The sequence below is a fragment of the Salmo salar genome, chromosome ssa06 (assembly GCF_905237065.1).
Source record: "Salmo salar chromosome ssa06, Ssal_v3.1, whole genome shotgun sequence".
Taxonomy (NCBI): domain Eukaryota; kingdom Metazoa; phylum Chordata; class Actinopteri; order Salmoniformes; family Salmonidae; genus Salmo; species Salmo salar.
Genome location: NC_059447.1, coordinates 11955346 through 11971077, shown reverse-complemented (window position 1 = coordinate 11971077; position 15732 = coordinate 11955346). Strand labels below are relative to the sequence as shown.

Genomic DNA, 15732 nt, shown 5'->3' with positions numbered 1-15732 from the left:
TGTGCTTCCCTTGTGTAGTCTGTAATAGTTTGCAAGCCCTACCACATCCCATGAGCTTCAGAGCCGGTGTAGTACGATTCAATCTTAGTCCTGTATTGACGCTTTGCCTGTTTGATGGTTCGTCGGAGGGCATAGCGTGTTTTCTTATAAGCTTCCGGTTTAGAGTCTCGCTCCTTGAATGCGGCAGCTCTACCCTTTTAGCTCAGTGCAAATGTTGCCTGTAATCCACGGCTTCTGGTTGGGGTATGTACGTACAGTCACTGTGGGGACGATGTCATCGATGCACTTATTGATGAAGCTAGTGACTGATGTGGTGTATTCCTCAATGCCATCGGAAGAATCCCGGAACATATTCCAGTCTGTGCTAGCAAAACAATCCTGTAGTTTAGCATCTGCTTCATCTGACCACTTTTTTTTATAGAACGAGTCACTGGTGCTTCCTGCTTTAAGTTTTGCTTGTAAGCAGGAATCAGGAAAATAGAATTATGGTCAGATTTGCCAAATGGAGGGAGAGCTTTGAAAGCGTCTCTGTGTGGAGTATAGGTGGTCCAGAGTTTTTTTTTTTTTTTTTCCTCTGGTTGCACATTTAACCTCTATGGGCTAGGTGGGACGCTAGCGTGCCACCCGTGGTGCACTCCATCAACAGCAGGTGCATTTCAAGAGCGGCAAATTTGAATCCAAATAAATGTCAAAATTCAAATTTTTCAAACATACAACTATTTTACACCCTTTGAAAGATAAAAATCTCCTTAATCTAACCACGTTTTACGATTTCAAAAAGGTTTTACAGCGAAAGCATAAATTTAGAGTATGTTAGGACAGTACATTTACAAGAGTTGTGTGTAATGTTTTGTCAATTCAAAGACAGGGTCACCAAAACCATAAAACCAGCTAAAATGATGCACTAACCTTTTACAATCTCCATCAGATGACACTCCTAGGACATTATGTTAGACAATGCATGCATTTTTAGTTCTATCAAGTTCATATTTATATCCAAAAACAGCGTTTTACTATGGCATTGATGTTGAGGAAATTGTTTCCCTCCAATAACCGGCAGTCAAGTCAGCGTCACAAATTAAATAATTAAAATTAGAAAACATTGGTAAAATATTATATTGTCATTTAAAGAATTATAGATTTACATCTCTTGAACGCAATCAACTTGCCAGATTTAAAAAGAACCTTACTGGGAAATCACACTTTGCAATAATCTGAGCACTGCGCCCAGAAAAATACGCGTTGCGATACAGACTAGACGTCATGTTGGGGAGATCTAAAATCGAAAATACTATGTAAATAATCCATTACCTTTGATTCTCTTCATCAGATGTCACTTCCAGGTATCACAGGTCCATAACGAATGTAGTTTTGTTCAAAAAAGCTCATAATTTATGTCCAAAAATCTCCGTCTTGTTAGCACATGATCTAAGCCAGCCGGACTTCTCGTCATGAACGAGGGGAAAAAAATATTTACGTTCGTTCAAACATGTCAAACGTTGTATAGCATAAATCATTAGGGCCTTTTTTAACCAGAACATGAATAATATTCAAGGTGGACGAATGCATACTCTTTTATAACGTATTGGAACGAGGGTACCCAACATGAACTCGCGCCAGGTGTCTAATGGGCCATCATCGTTCCATGGCTCTTGTTCGGTCAGATCTCCCTCCAGAAGACTCAAAACACTTTGTAAAGGCTGGTGACATCTAGTGGAAGCAATAGGAAGTGCCAAAATATTCCTCAGCCCCTGTGTTTTTCAATGGGATAGGTTTAAAGGTAATACAACACATCAGGTATCCACTTCCTGTCAGAAAATGTCTCAGGGTTTTGCCTGCCAAATGAGTTCTGTTATACTCACAGACACCATTCAAACAGTTTTAGAAAATTTAGGGTGTTTTCTATCCATATGTAATAAGTATATGCATATTCTAGTTACTGGGTAGGAGTGGTAACCAGATTAAATCGGGTATGTTTTTTTTTATCCAGCCGTGTCAATACTGCCCCCTAGCCCTAACAGGTTAACATGCTGATAGATATTTGGTAAAACGGATTTAAGTCCTCGGCTACTAGGAGCGCTGCCTCTGGATGAGTGTTTTCCTGTTGGCTTATGGTGGAATACCAGTGTTACTTGAGTGCGGTTTTAGTGCCAGCCCCTAACTGGTAGTATGTTGACAGCTACTAAAAATACAGATAAACTCTAGGTAGATAGTGTGGTCTTCAGCTTACCATGAGATACTCTACCTCAGGTGAGCAAAACCCTTCGACTTCCTTAGATATCGTGCACCACCTATTAGAGGTCGACCGATTTTGATTTTTCAACACCGATACCGATTTATTGGAGGTATAAAAAAAAAGCCGATACCGATTAATAGTCCGGAAAAAAAAAAAAAAAAAAAAATTCAAATTGTTTTTTTTATATATATAATAATCACAATTACAACAATACTGAATGAACATTGAACACTTATTTTAACTTAATACATAAATAAAATCTATTTAGCCTCAGATAAATGAAACATGCTCAATTTGGTTTACCGTAATTTCCGGACTATAAGCCGCAACTTTTTTCCCAGGCTTTGAATGTCGCGGCTTAAACAATGACGCGGCTAATATATGGATTTTTCCCGCTTCTGTGACGTGCTCAGTTTTTTGGCGGCATGAAGCTTTCATTAGACCAATGAAATTGCCGAACGGGTTAAGGTCAAACAACTATTTTTGTTTACTGTTTAGATTAAATCGAGCGCTTTCAAACTTCCCATCATTCTGATTACGGTAGTCATTTTGTCACCCTGATTTCTGGGGGTACAACAAAGTATTTGCAGCCACTTGACATCAGTGTAAATCGTGCATTTAAAGTGGCGCTCCGTGTTCAGCGGGAGGCTTGGATGACAAGTGGGACGAAAAACTTCACTAAAACAGGCCGCATGCGAAGAGCAACTTATGGTCAAGTCTGCCAGTGGGTCCTGACAGCGTGGAGCATTGTCAAAAAATCCACTATCATCAACGGGTTTCGAAAGGCTGGACTGCTGCGTGTTGAAGAGGGCTCAGCGGGGGATTTGCCTCTGGATGAAAGTGACGAGAGCGACAATGAAAACGATCCAATATCGGATGAAGCAATTCAGAGGCTATTCAACTCCGACACCGAAGGAGATGGTTTCAGTGCACAGGAGAAGGAAGATTGTGACCAATGACTTTCTTGGTAGGCTACTGTTTACTGCTAATTTTGTATTTTTTGTTACAAGCCATGTTTCGTTAAAGCCTATTTATTTTTGTTACAAGCCATGTTTCGTTAAAGCCTGTGTAAAGTTAATTTGTTTCAATTTACTGGTAGGCACCTGCGGCTTATAGACATGTGCGGCTTATTTATGTTAAAAATAATATATATTTTTTAATTCAGTGGGTGCGGCTTATATTCAGGTGCGCTTAATAGTCCGGAAATTACGGTAAATAATGCAAAAACAGTGTTGAAGAAGAAAGTAAAACTGCAATATGTGCCATGTAAAAAAGCTAACATTTAAGTTCCTTGCTCAGAACATGAGAACATATGAAAGCTGGTGGTTCAATATTCCCAGTTAAGAAGTTTTAAGTTGACGTTAATATAGAAATTAAGAAGTGTCGACCTATTTCTCTCTATACCATTTGTATTTCATATACCTTTGACTGTTGGATGTTCTAATAGGCACTTTAGGCTGGCAATACTAATCTCAGGCTTGAAGTCTTGATAGGCTTGAAGTCATAAACAGTGCTGAATGAATGCTTACGAGCTTGCTGCCGCCTACCACCGCTCAGTCAGACTGCTCTATCAAATCATAGAGTTAATTATAATATAAACACAGAAATACGAGCCTTTGGTCATTAATATGGTCAAATCCAGAAACTATAATTTCGAAAACAAAATGTTTATTCTTTCAGTGAAATACGGAACCGCTCCATATTTTATAGAACGGGCGGCATCCCTAAGTCTAAATATTGCTGTTACATTGCACAACCTTCAATGTTATGTCATAATTATGTAAGATTCTGGTAAATTAGTTCGCAACGAGCCAGGCGGCACAAACTGTTGCATATACCCATTCGTGCAACGATTGTGCCTTTTTCGTGAATGCGCCTTTTTCGTGAATTTGTTAAATCATCCCCCGTTTGGTGAAGTAGGCTGTGATTTGATGATAAATTAACAGGCACCGCATTGATTAAATGAAACGCAGGACAAGCTAGTTAACCTAGTAATATTATCAACCATGTGTAGTTAATCAATCTTCACATAATCACTAGTTGTTTTTTATAAGGTAAGTTTAATGCTAGCTAGCAACTTACGCGAGTGCAGCAAGGAGCCAAGGTAACAGGTGGTCAGCCTGCCACGCAGTTTCCTCATGGAATGCAATGTAATTGGCCATAATCGGCGTCCAAAAATGCAGATTACCGATTGTTATGAAAACGTGAAAATCGGCCCTAACTAATCGGTCATGCCGATTAATCGGTCGACCTCTACCACCTATTGTTTACAAATATGCATTGTACCCCGCCCCTTGTCTTACCAGAGGCTGCTGTTCTGTCCTGCCGATTTAGTGTGTAACCCGCAAGCTGTATGTCCTTAATGTTGTCGTTCAGCCACAACTCGGAAACATAAGATATTACAGTTTTTAATGTCCCGTTGGTAGGATATACGTGCTTTCAGTTCATTCCATTTATTTTCCGGTGATTGAATGTTAGCTAGCAGAACGGAAGACAAGGGCAGATTAGCCACTCGTCGCCTGATCCTCACAAGGCATCCTGATCTCTTTCCGCGAAACCTACGTTTCCTTTTCCAGCGAATCACAGGGATCTGGGCCTGGTTGGGTGTCCGTAGTATATTCCTCGCGTCCGACTGATTGAATTGAACGAGGAGTTCTTCTTTGAGGTGAGTAATCCCAGTTCTGATGTCCAGTAGCTCTTTTCAGTCATAAGAGAAGGTAGCAGCAACATTATGTACAAAACAAGTTACGAACAATGCAAAAAAAGGAAGAAAAATAGTATGGTTGGTTAAGAAATCAAATCAAATTTATTTATATAGCCCTTCGTACATCAGCTGATATTCTCAAAGTGCTGTACAGAAACCCAGCCTAAAACCCCAAACAGCAAGAAATGCATGTGAAAGAGGCACGGTGGCTAGGAAAAACTCCCTAGAAAGGCCAAAAACCTAGGAAGAAACCTAGAGAGGAACCAGGCTATGAGGGGTGGCCAGTCCTCTTCTGGCTGTGGATATTATAACAGAACATAGTCAAGATGTTAAAATGTTCAGAAATGACCAGCATGGTCAAATAATAAAAATCATAGTAGTTGTCGAGGGTGCAACAAGCCAATAAAACGGCAGCCTTACCCTATGGGTTGGATGTGCAGAAGGCCTACTGTCAGTATTTGTCATCATATTGAGAAAATAAGGTTTCCTCATAGGCCTATATCAGGATATATGAGTCAATATCCGGCCAAACCATGTATGATATCTGGAGGGAATCCAAAAAAATGATTTGTGCATGGATTTCATTATTTAGCCTTTGCTGAAAACTGCATCAAATCTTCATTTTCAGCATATCAAGATCAATATATGGACCTCAAACAAGAGAAGCTTCATGTCTTGAATGTGCTGAAAAAACACATATGCAATGAATACAGTCAGTATTTATCAACATGAAGGGAGAAAATGGGGTGTCACACACCTCAGGATATTGAATGATTCCATATCCGACCATAGGAAATATCCATGTGTGATATTCCGAGTAATCCCAATATCATATTTTTTTATTTAACCAGGTAACCAGGTAGGCCAGTTGAGAACATTTTACAACTGCGACCTGGCCAAGGTAAAGTAAAGCAGTGCGAAAAAAAAAACAACAGAGTTACACATGGGATAACACAATAGAAAAATCTATATACAGCGTGTGCAAATGTAGTAAGATTAGGGAGGTAAGGCAATAAATAGGCCATAGTGGTGAAATAATTACAATTTAGCATTAACACTGGAGTGATAGATGTGCAGATGATGCTGTGCAAGTAGATACTGGGGTGCGAAAGAGCAAAAAAAAGAACAGTATGGGGATGAGGTAGTTGGGTGGGCTATTTACAGATGGGCTGTGTACAGGTGCAGTAATCGGTAAGCTGCTCTGACAGCTGATGCTTAAAGTTAGTGAGGGAGATAAGTCTCCAGCTTCAGTGATTTTTTTTGTTGCAATATGTTCCAGTCATTGGCAGCAGAGAACTGGAAGGAAAGGCGGCCAAAGTAGGTGTTGGCTTTGGGGATGACCAGTGAAAAATACCTGCTGGGGTACGTGCTACGGGTGGGTGTTGCTATGGTGACCAGTGAGCTGAGATAAGGCGGGGCTTTACCTAGCAAATACTTATAGATGACCTGGAGCCAGTGGGTTTGGCGACAAATATATAGCGAGGGCCAGCCAACGAGAGCATACAGGTCGCAGTGGTGGGTAGTATATGAGGCTTTGGTGACAAAACGGATGGCACTGTGATAGACTGAATCCAATTTGCTGAGTAGAGTGTTGGTGGCTATTTTGTAAATGACCTCGCCAAAGTCAAGGATCGGTAGGATAGTCAGTTTTACGAGGGTATGTTTGGCTGCATGAGTGAAGGAGGCTTTGTTGCAAAATAGGAAGCCGATTCTAGATTTAATTTTGGATTGGAGATGCTTAATGTGAGTCTGGAAGGCGAGTTTACAGTCTAGCCAGACACCTAGGTATTTGTAGTTGTCCACATATTCTAAGTCGGAACCGTCCAGAGTAGTGATGCTAATCGGGCGGGCGGGTGCGGGCAGCGATCGGTTGAAGAGCATGCATTTAGTTTTACTAGCATTTAAATGCAGTTGGAGGCCACGGAAGAAGTGTTGTATGGCATTGAAGCTCATTTGGAGGTTTGTTAACAGTGTCCAAAGAAGGGCCAGATGTATACAGAATGGTGTCATCTGCGTAGAGGTGGATCAGAGAATCACCAGCAGCAAGAGCGACATCATTGATTTCATACAGAGAAAAGAGTCGGCCCGAGAATTGAACCTTTGGCACCCTCATAGAGACTGCCAGAGGTCCGGACAACAGGCCCTCGGAGTTCAGTGTGTCAAATCGATCTGAGAAGTAGTTGGTGAACCAGGCGAGGCAGTCATTTGAGAAACCAAGGCTATTGAGTCTGCCGACAAGAATGTGGTCATTGACCGAGTCGAAAACCTTGGCCAGGTCGATGAAGACGGCTGCACAGTACTGTCTTTTATCGATGGCGGTTATGATATCGTTTAGGACCTTGAGCATGGCTGAGGTGCACCCATGACCAGCTCGCATAGCGGAGAAGGTACGGTGGGATTCGAAATGGTCGGTGATCTGTTTGTTAACTTGGTGTGCTTCTTCTGGTGTGCTGTGTATGGGGTCTTCTGTGGGATTAAAGCTGGAGCACTTTGTTTTTTGGCAATCACACTCCAGATTCTCTGTTGCAGAACATATGCAGCTGACATCACGGTAGAGAATTTTCCCAGTTGAAAGAGTGACCACTTGGTGGAGCCTCATTGTGGACGATATGGCTGGAAGGTCAGCTGGCATTTCTTCCACTCCATCCTCCACAGTTTGCTCCTGAATGTAAAACAATTTCACCTTCGATTGTCCCTCACTCAGAGCTTGGTACAGGGACAATGCTGTGGGGATATCAACTCTTTGGCTGACAAGCCTGTTGGCCCTGCTCTTCAATGTGCCACCCACACCATCTGCGGCACCTTTGCCCTGACTAGCTTCAAAGTAGTTCCAGGTTCCTCTTGTAAACCCCTTCATGAAAATGTCAGTACAAAAGAGGTAAAAATTGCCACTCTGCTTGTACTGTGTGTAGGGACCGTCGCGCAAAAAAACATCCGGGCATCTCTCTCGGACTTCCTTCAGGATGGGCTCCAGGTGTTGCCATATGGCAGGTGGTCACTTCAGTCTGGATGCCGATACAGTGCAGGAGGTAGGGGCAGATGCCCCCCCCCCCCACACACACATATAGTAAACCCCAGTCTGCAAAGTGGCCCATTGGTGTGATGCACCAAAATGGACAGCTTGTGCTTGAGTGCTGTACTTGCAGCCATAGTTCTCAGAGAAGTCAATATGGACTGCACATTCATTTGCAAGGAGGTTCAGCGTCCGTGAGAAAGCATATTGCTGTATGATGTTATAGAGATGGTGCCTGAACTTCTGGAGCAAAATGTTGTTTCCACCAGCTCTTCTTGCGGGGCATTCAAATAATTTTTTCCAAGAGATCTTTGTGCTCTTTGTCCACAGTGGCCCACTGAAGGTAGGAGATGTGATCAGTGGCTTTTGAGTGTATTGGTATTATTGCTCACATTCCCCATACATACATTGCTCGCTTGTGGTATCCCACGTGATGGCATGTGTCAGGCTCTCCAAATTGGATGTGTAGATGATGTGCATCTGGTGAAGCTTTTAGGCAAAATAAAGCCTTGTGTTGTTTGCACATGCATGTGTCACGATCTGCCAATGTTGGATGCACAACCCAGTAGGAGGGGAAGTGTGCAGAACAGTGAGTATGATAGACGGAGGTTGGTATGCTCATCTAGGAACTTCAAATGGAGGGTCTTCATTGAATCCACCAGTAATCTTTTCTGCATTTTCTTTTTTTTGTCACCGTTTTCTTTTTTTTCCCAGTTGTGATCCCGCTGACATCGTCACGTAAAAATAATCATCTGACTGTTGATCTCAGCGTGGCAGCAATCCCCTTGTGCTTCTTCCTCTGGTACCCGTAGACATTTTAATTTACCAGTTGTGTCCACCTTCTCCTTGAAAATCCCAAAACCTCCTCTGCCAATCTCTGCAACCTGTACTTCAGGATTTTGCTGGTAACTATTCCTGCAATGACTTGTCTGTCACTCTCTCTCTTTGAATGTGTGTACTTGTTACGTACTTCCTCAGCTACTGCTGTATGAAACAACAGGGTTCTCCTTAGGGATGTGCCCGAGATTTGCCGAACCAACTTGTTGACTTTGGATCTTGGAGATGGGTGGTCCTTTTTCGATCGTTGGAGCTGCTTTCTGTATTTTTCTGCTCGCTGTTCGACTTTACTCAACTGATCTTGTAGTTTCTGCAGCTCCCTGTTTAATTTTGCTTTGGTAGCGCTCCTTTTTCTTCTCCCAAAATCATGTTGCCTAAAAGAAACACATAAACCATAAATATATTTGGTTACTTAACCATTTCACCTGCAGCAAAATAGACAGCGCCAGCCATTAACTGTAACCATATAGATACTTTCATTATTGATTTCACAGTAGCAACTTATTTGAGGGTCGTTACCCAGTAATTAATAGATATAAATGACTTACTAAGGATGGTTATTATAAAGTGTTACCCTTAATTATTACATATTATACCTATCCAGTAAAAGTGATGCCTATTTCACTGTTCATTGTGCAGATAGTTCCTTGTCTTTACTTAAGCGTATATGATTACCTGTTTCTTTGTTATTAAGCGCTCAACACAGAATAGCCGCATGTGTTACTCCTTCAAATCACTTGAAGAAAATATCCTATTTTATACAGCTACGTTCAATAGTTTTCTTCATACTATAAAATAATGCCATGGAATTCTAAGCAAATCTTGAAGGATTAGGATTACTTAATCCTATCCCAGGTATTCCTTAAAGAGGTGGGGTTTCAGGTGTCTCCGGAAGGTGGTGATTGACTCCGCTGTCCTGGCGTCATGAGGGAGCTTGTTCCACCATTGGGGTGCCAGAGCAGCGAACAGTTTTGACTGGGCTGAGCGGGAACTGTGCTTCCGCAGAGGTGGGGAGGCGAGCAGGCCAGAGGTAGATGAACCCCTGTGCCCTTCTTTGGGTGTAGGGACTGATCAGAGCCTGAAGGTACGTAGGTGCCGTTCCCCTCACAGCTCCGTAGGCAAGCACCATGGTCTTGTAGCAGATGCGAGCTTCAACTGGAAGCCAGTGGAGTGTGTGGAGGAGCGGGGTGACGTGAGAGAACTTGGGAAGATTTAACACCAGACGGGCTGCGGCGTTCTGGATGAGTTGTAGGGGTTTGATGGCACAGGCAGGGAGCCCCGCCAACAGCGAGTTGCAGTAATCCAGACGGGAGATGACAAGTGCCTGGATTAGGACCTGCGCCGATTCCTGTGTGAGGCAGGGTCGTACTCTTCGAATGTTGTAGAGCATGAACCTACAGGATCGAGTCACCGCCATGATGTTAGCGGAGAATGACAGGGTGTTGTCCAGGGTCACGCCAAGGCTCTTATCACTCTGGGAGGAGGACACAATGGAGTTATCAACCGTGATGGCGAGATCATGGAACGGGCAGTCCTTCCCCGGGAGGAAGAGCAGCTCCGTCTTGCCGAGGTTCAGCTTGAGGTGGTGATCCGTCATCCACACTGACATGTCTGCCAGACATGCAGAGATGCGATTCGCCACCTGGTTATCAGAAGGGGGAAAGGAGAAGATTAATTGTGTGTCGTCTGCGTAGCAATGATAGGAGAGACCATGTGAGGATATGACCGAGCCAAGTGACTTGGTGTATAGCGAGAATAGGAGAAGGCCTAGAACTGAGCCCTGGGGGACACCAGTGGTGAGAGCACGTGGTGCCGAGACGGATTCTCGCCATGCCACCTGGTAGGAGCGACCTGTCAGGTAGGACGCAATCCAAGAGTGAGCCACGCCGGAGATGCCCAACTCGGAGAGGGTGGAGAGGAGGATCTGATGGTTCACAGTATCAAAGGCAGCAGATAGGGTGAGAGGAGAGAGAGTTAGCTTTAGCAGTGTGGAGAGCCTCCGTGACACAGAGAAGAGCAGTCTCAGTTGAATGACCAGTCTTGAAACCTGACTGATTTGGATCAAGAAGGTCATTCTGAGAGAGATAGCAAGAGAGCTGGCCAAGGACCGGCACGCTCAAGAGTTTTGGAGAGGAAAGAAAGAAGGGATACTGGTCTGTAGTTGTTGACATCGGAGGGATCGAGTGTAGGTTTTTTGAGAAGGGGTGCAACTCTCGCTCTCTTGAAGACGGAAGGGACATAGCCAGCGGTCAAGGATGAGTTGATGAGCGAGGTGAGGTAAGGGAGAAGGTCTCCGGAAATGGTCTGGAGACGAGAGGAGGGGATAGGGTCAAGCGGGCAGATTGTTGGGCGGGCGGCCGGCCGTCACAAGTCGCAAGATTTCATCTGGAGAGAGAGGGGAGAAAGAGGTCAAAGCATAGGGTAGGGCAATGTGAGCAGAACCAGCGGTGTCGTTTGACTTAACAAACGAGGATCGGATGTCGTCAACCTTCTTTTGAAAATGGTTGACAAAGTCGTCCGCAGAGAGGGAGGGGGGGATTCAGGAGGGAGGAGAAGGTGGCAAAGAGCTTCCTAGGGTTAGAGGCAGATGCTTGGAATTTAGAGTGGTAGAAAGTGGCTTTAGCAGCAGAAACAGAGGAAGAAAATGTGGAGAGGAGGGAGTGAAAAGATGCCAGGTCCGCAGGGAGGCTAGTTTTCCTCCATTTCCGCTCGGCTGCCCGGAGCCCTGTTCTGTGAGCACGCAATGAGTCGTCAAGCCACGGAGCAGGAGGGGAGAACCGAGCCGGCCGGGAGGATAGGGGACATAGAGAGTCAAAGAATGCAGAAAGGGAGGAGAGGAGGTTTGAGGAGGCAGAATCAGGAGATTGGTTGGAGAAGGATTGAGCAGAGGGTAGAGATGATAGGATGGAAGAGGAGAGAGTAGCAGGAGAGAGAGAGCGAAGGTTGCGACGGCGCAATACCATCTGATTAGGGGCAGAGTGAGTAGTGTTGGAGGAGAGCGAGAGGGAAAAGGATACAAGGTAGTGGTCGGAGACTTGGAGGGGAGTTGCAGTAAAATTGGTAGAAGAACAGCGTCTAGTAAAGATGAGGTCAAGCGTATTGCCTGCCTTGTGAGTAGGGGGGGACGGTGAGAGGGTGAGGCCAAAAGAGGAGAGTGGAAAGAAGGAGCCAGAGAGAAATTAGTCAAAGGTAGACGTAGGGAGGTTAAAGTCACCCAGAATTGTGAGGGGTGAGCCATCCTCAGGAAAGGAACTTATCAAGGCGTCAAGCTCATTGATGAACTCTCCCTGGAGGGCGGTAAATTATAAGGATGTTAAGCTTGAATGGGCTAGTGATTGTGACAGCATGGAATTCAAAGGAGATAGACAGATGGGTCAGGGGAGAAAGAGAGAATGTCCACTTGGGAGAGATGTTCTCGGGGTATGCGAGAACACGTGGTCAGACGAGGAGAGAGCAGTAGGAGTAGCAGTGTTTTCTGTGGTAATCCATGTTTCCGTCAGCGCCAAGAAGTCGAGGGACTGGAGGGTAGCATAGGCTGAGATGAACTCTGCCTTGTTGGCCGCAGACCGGCAGTTCCAGAGGCTGCCGGAGACCTGGAACTCCACATGGGTCGTGCGCGCTGGGACCACCAGGTTAGAGTGGCAGCGGCCATGCGGTGTGAAACGTTTGTGTGGCCTGTGCAGAGAGGAGAGAACAGGGGTAGACAGACACATAGTTGAGAGGCTACGCTAATGCAAAGGAGATTGGAATGAAAATTAACTAAACAACTGGGGAAGCGAGAGAGCAGGGCCTCTGTCACTAACCATTCGCTGAAACACTCAAATATAACTATTCCAACTTCCACTTAGAAATTATAATTGATGTAAACTACAGTGGTTCAATGTTTCCAGGAATAGGCTCAAACTTAGTTTATTCAGCTAGATAACTTGGTACAGTATTCTTCCGTGAAACCCACCCAGTGCACCGTGTCTTATGACGCCGTAGCTAACTAGCATGCTAGCATCCAATAACACACGGTTAGCACCAATACTTGGTTACAACAAACTACCAATGGATCAATCGTGTCCGTGTCTAGTTCCTTTCATAACGCAGAAGTAATTAAGCGTTGGCTAGCTAACACAAAGTCAGTCCTGCTAGCTACACAAGTGGACTACACAACTCGAAAGCTTACGTTGCAAAAATCTTATTGACTAAAACTGACACAGTACTGCTAGCTGGTAGAGTTGGCTAGCTAGCAGTGGCTGCGTTTACCTTTATCTTTGATACAAAGACAACTATGTAGCTAGCTAACGTTACACTAATCAAATCGTTCCATTGTAATGTATTTAGTTTCTACAGTACCGCTAGTTGGTAAAGTTGGCTAGCTAGCAGTGGCTGTGGTGTTGTGATGTTGACGCCGTTTGGGAAAACGGCGTGAACGAACGAATACAGCTGGCTAGCTAACCTTGTTAGTTTCTCAAAGTTAGTTTCTCAAAGCTACACCTACACCTTTAGCTACACCTTTATCCTTGATGCACAGACAACTATGTAGCTAACTAGCTAACATTACACTAATCAAATCGTTCCGTTGTAATGTAAGGAATATAAGGAAATGTAATATTACCCACGGAGCGAAGAACAGCACGACTACTCACTCCAGCATCCGGAAGTCTGCGTCTGCGACTTCCGGATAACCTTAACTTCTGTTCTGACCTTGAAGTCTGGTTGAGAGCTGACTGGATATTCTGGTCTGACTGGAGGATCAGGGCTGATTGGAGGATCAGGGCTGACTGGAAGGGTGTTTAATCCTTCAAGTACCTTCTTCCTGGCATTACTCCTCATGAGCGCCTCTCCACTTTTTTTGCTGGGCACCCTGCTCTCTAACACTGCGGTCTTTTTGCCTTTTCTTCTTCCCTGTTTCTACGTCTTCCCTACACTTCTATTTTTCTAAGTACTGCTGTCTCTTCTGTTAATCAGCATCACGTCTGGCACGGTAGCGCCACTGCTTTTCAGCAGCGCTCAATGGTGTGCCAGAACTCTGTTGAATGATGTGGCAAATCGCGGTTCTAGTGTTGATTTTACTATAGATAATAGATTGTCCCTTCTGGGTGAACTGAAGAAGATACAACCCTGTTATTGTAGTGCAACCCTGTTACTTGAATTATAATAACAGGGTTTCAAGTAACAGTTGTAAATCAATGCTAATGTTAGCATCTATTCCTGAGAAAAAACTATCTGTTGAATGTAGCGTTACTGTCAAGGACAAACTTAGTTATATAAATAAAAACCTTGAAATGAGTTAGTCTTAATCTGATAATGAGTAACAGGGTTGTGTTGGTTAGAGTGACACTTGATCAAGGCTGAAAATATTGGAAAAATAAAAGACAGGACTTACCTTTGGTCTAACCATGGTGTTAGCAAATGGCTTGATGATATAATTTCCTCTGTCATGTGACTCAGTTTTTTTTTCTCTTCCTCTGCCAGGCTAAACAGGTTTCGGTAACAGGACTGCATGCATGTTGTGGGACACAACTTCAGTGCATAATGGATATCATTTTAAAATATGTTGATGATTAAACAAATTGTTTTGAACGATTACAAGAGTCATACCAAACAAAGTAGATTTAAAACTTATTTTAACTGTTATATTTGATGTGCAATTTGGTCATCAAGAAGGTGGGATGAGAAATGCCATTTTAGGTGTTGCTCGAGAGCTATTTGCTTTTAAAATTATTTTGGAACCACTTTTTTTCTACAATTATATTTACATTTTGTCTCAGGATAAGTATAATTTACACAAGAGCATGTTTTAATATTTTGGGCATGGATTATTTGAGTTAGTGAATTGTGCTTTATTTATTGTTTAGGCTAATTATTCAAAGCTCCCTTTGTTACTTTGTTTTAAAACTAAAATGCTTGATTGCATTTCAAAGCAGGAATTACTTGTCTGTGTGATGAAATTAATGTGTGCATGTTATGTGTGACAAACAGATTTGTGTTTAACTTTTGGTTTTGTACACCCCCTTTAAGCAGCTGAAAATACAATAGTTTGGGTTATGGAAAAGATAAGTGACAGTGGTTTAGATGCTACAATGATTCTCTACACTATACTTGCTTGTTTTGTCACATAAACTGACATTAGGCGAACTATAAACAATTTTGCAACCAGGAAATGGGGGAGCAATTTCTGCGTAGTGCATTTTTTTAAATAGTGTTTTATAGTGTTACATAATGTTTATAGTGGATACATAATGTTTTATAGTGTCACATAATGTTTTATAATGTTTTTATTCTTTTTTTTGTAGGCTTACATGTGTTGTTTTTTGGGGGGGGTCAGTTGCACCCCACGCTTGCTCTACTTCTGCCTAGATAATATGTTAAGGAATCCCTAATTGTCTTTCCGTCCTCCCAAAGTGTTCACTTATTCAATTCTCTTCACTGATTTGAAAGGAAATGACTGGTATAAAACATATGATGGATACACCCACTAGCACATGACTCCACCAATCCAATTACGTTTTTTTTCTCTCTCTTTGGTACATTTTCACAACTCTAAGCACAAAAATCTGTTTCAAAATTCTTAGGCCATTTTCAATTAATTACTTTTGAAAATATTTTCCTGTCATTTGTAAACTATACATTTATCTATAATTTAATGAAACTGCTAAAAACTGAACCACGAAACCAAAATTGTATAGTGTCGAGTTTGCGTACAGTTTGAAAACAACTGTATATAAATTGACATGAATTTAATTTAGGTTGGAAGGTAAAACCAAATAATTTATGGATTTGGCTGTAAATACTACACCACCCTTCAGCCAGTGTACTTCTATACAGTAGGGCAAAGTGGGTCACTGTGCTACCATTTGAAATGATGGTGTGGTGTACAATGTACTGCTGAAATACTTGGGTAGTAAATTACAGTTTATTCCACTCATTATCTGAATGTTGTTGATTTTAAAT

At 43.0% G+C, this 15732-nt stretch overlaps 1 protein-coding gene across 3 annotated transcripts in view; it reads left to right on the top strand.

Moving 5' to 3' along the window:
• LOC106606298 (zinc finger protein 239) overlaps positions 1-15732 on the top strand; it is a 68915-nt gene that overhangs the window by 28690 nt on the left and 24493 nt on the right. The gene's annotated exons all lie outside the window — the stretch shown is intronic.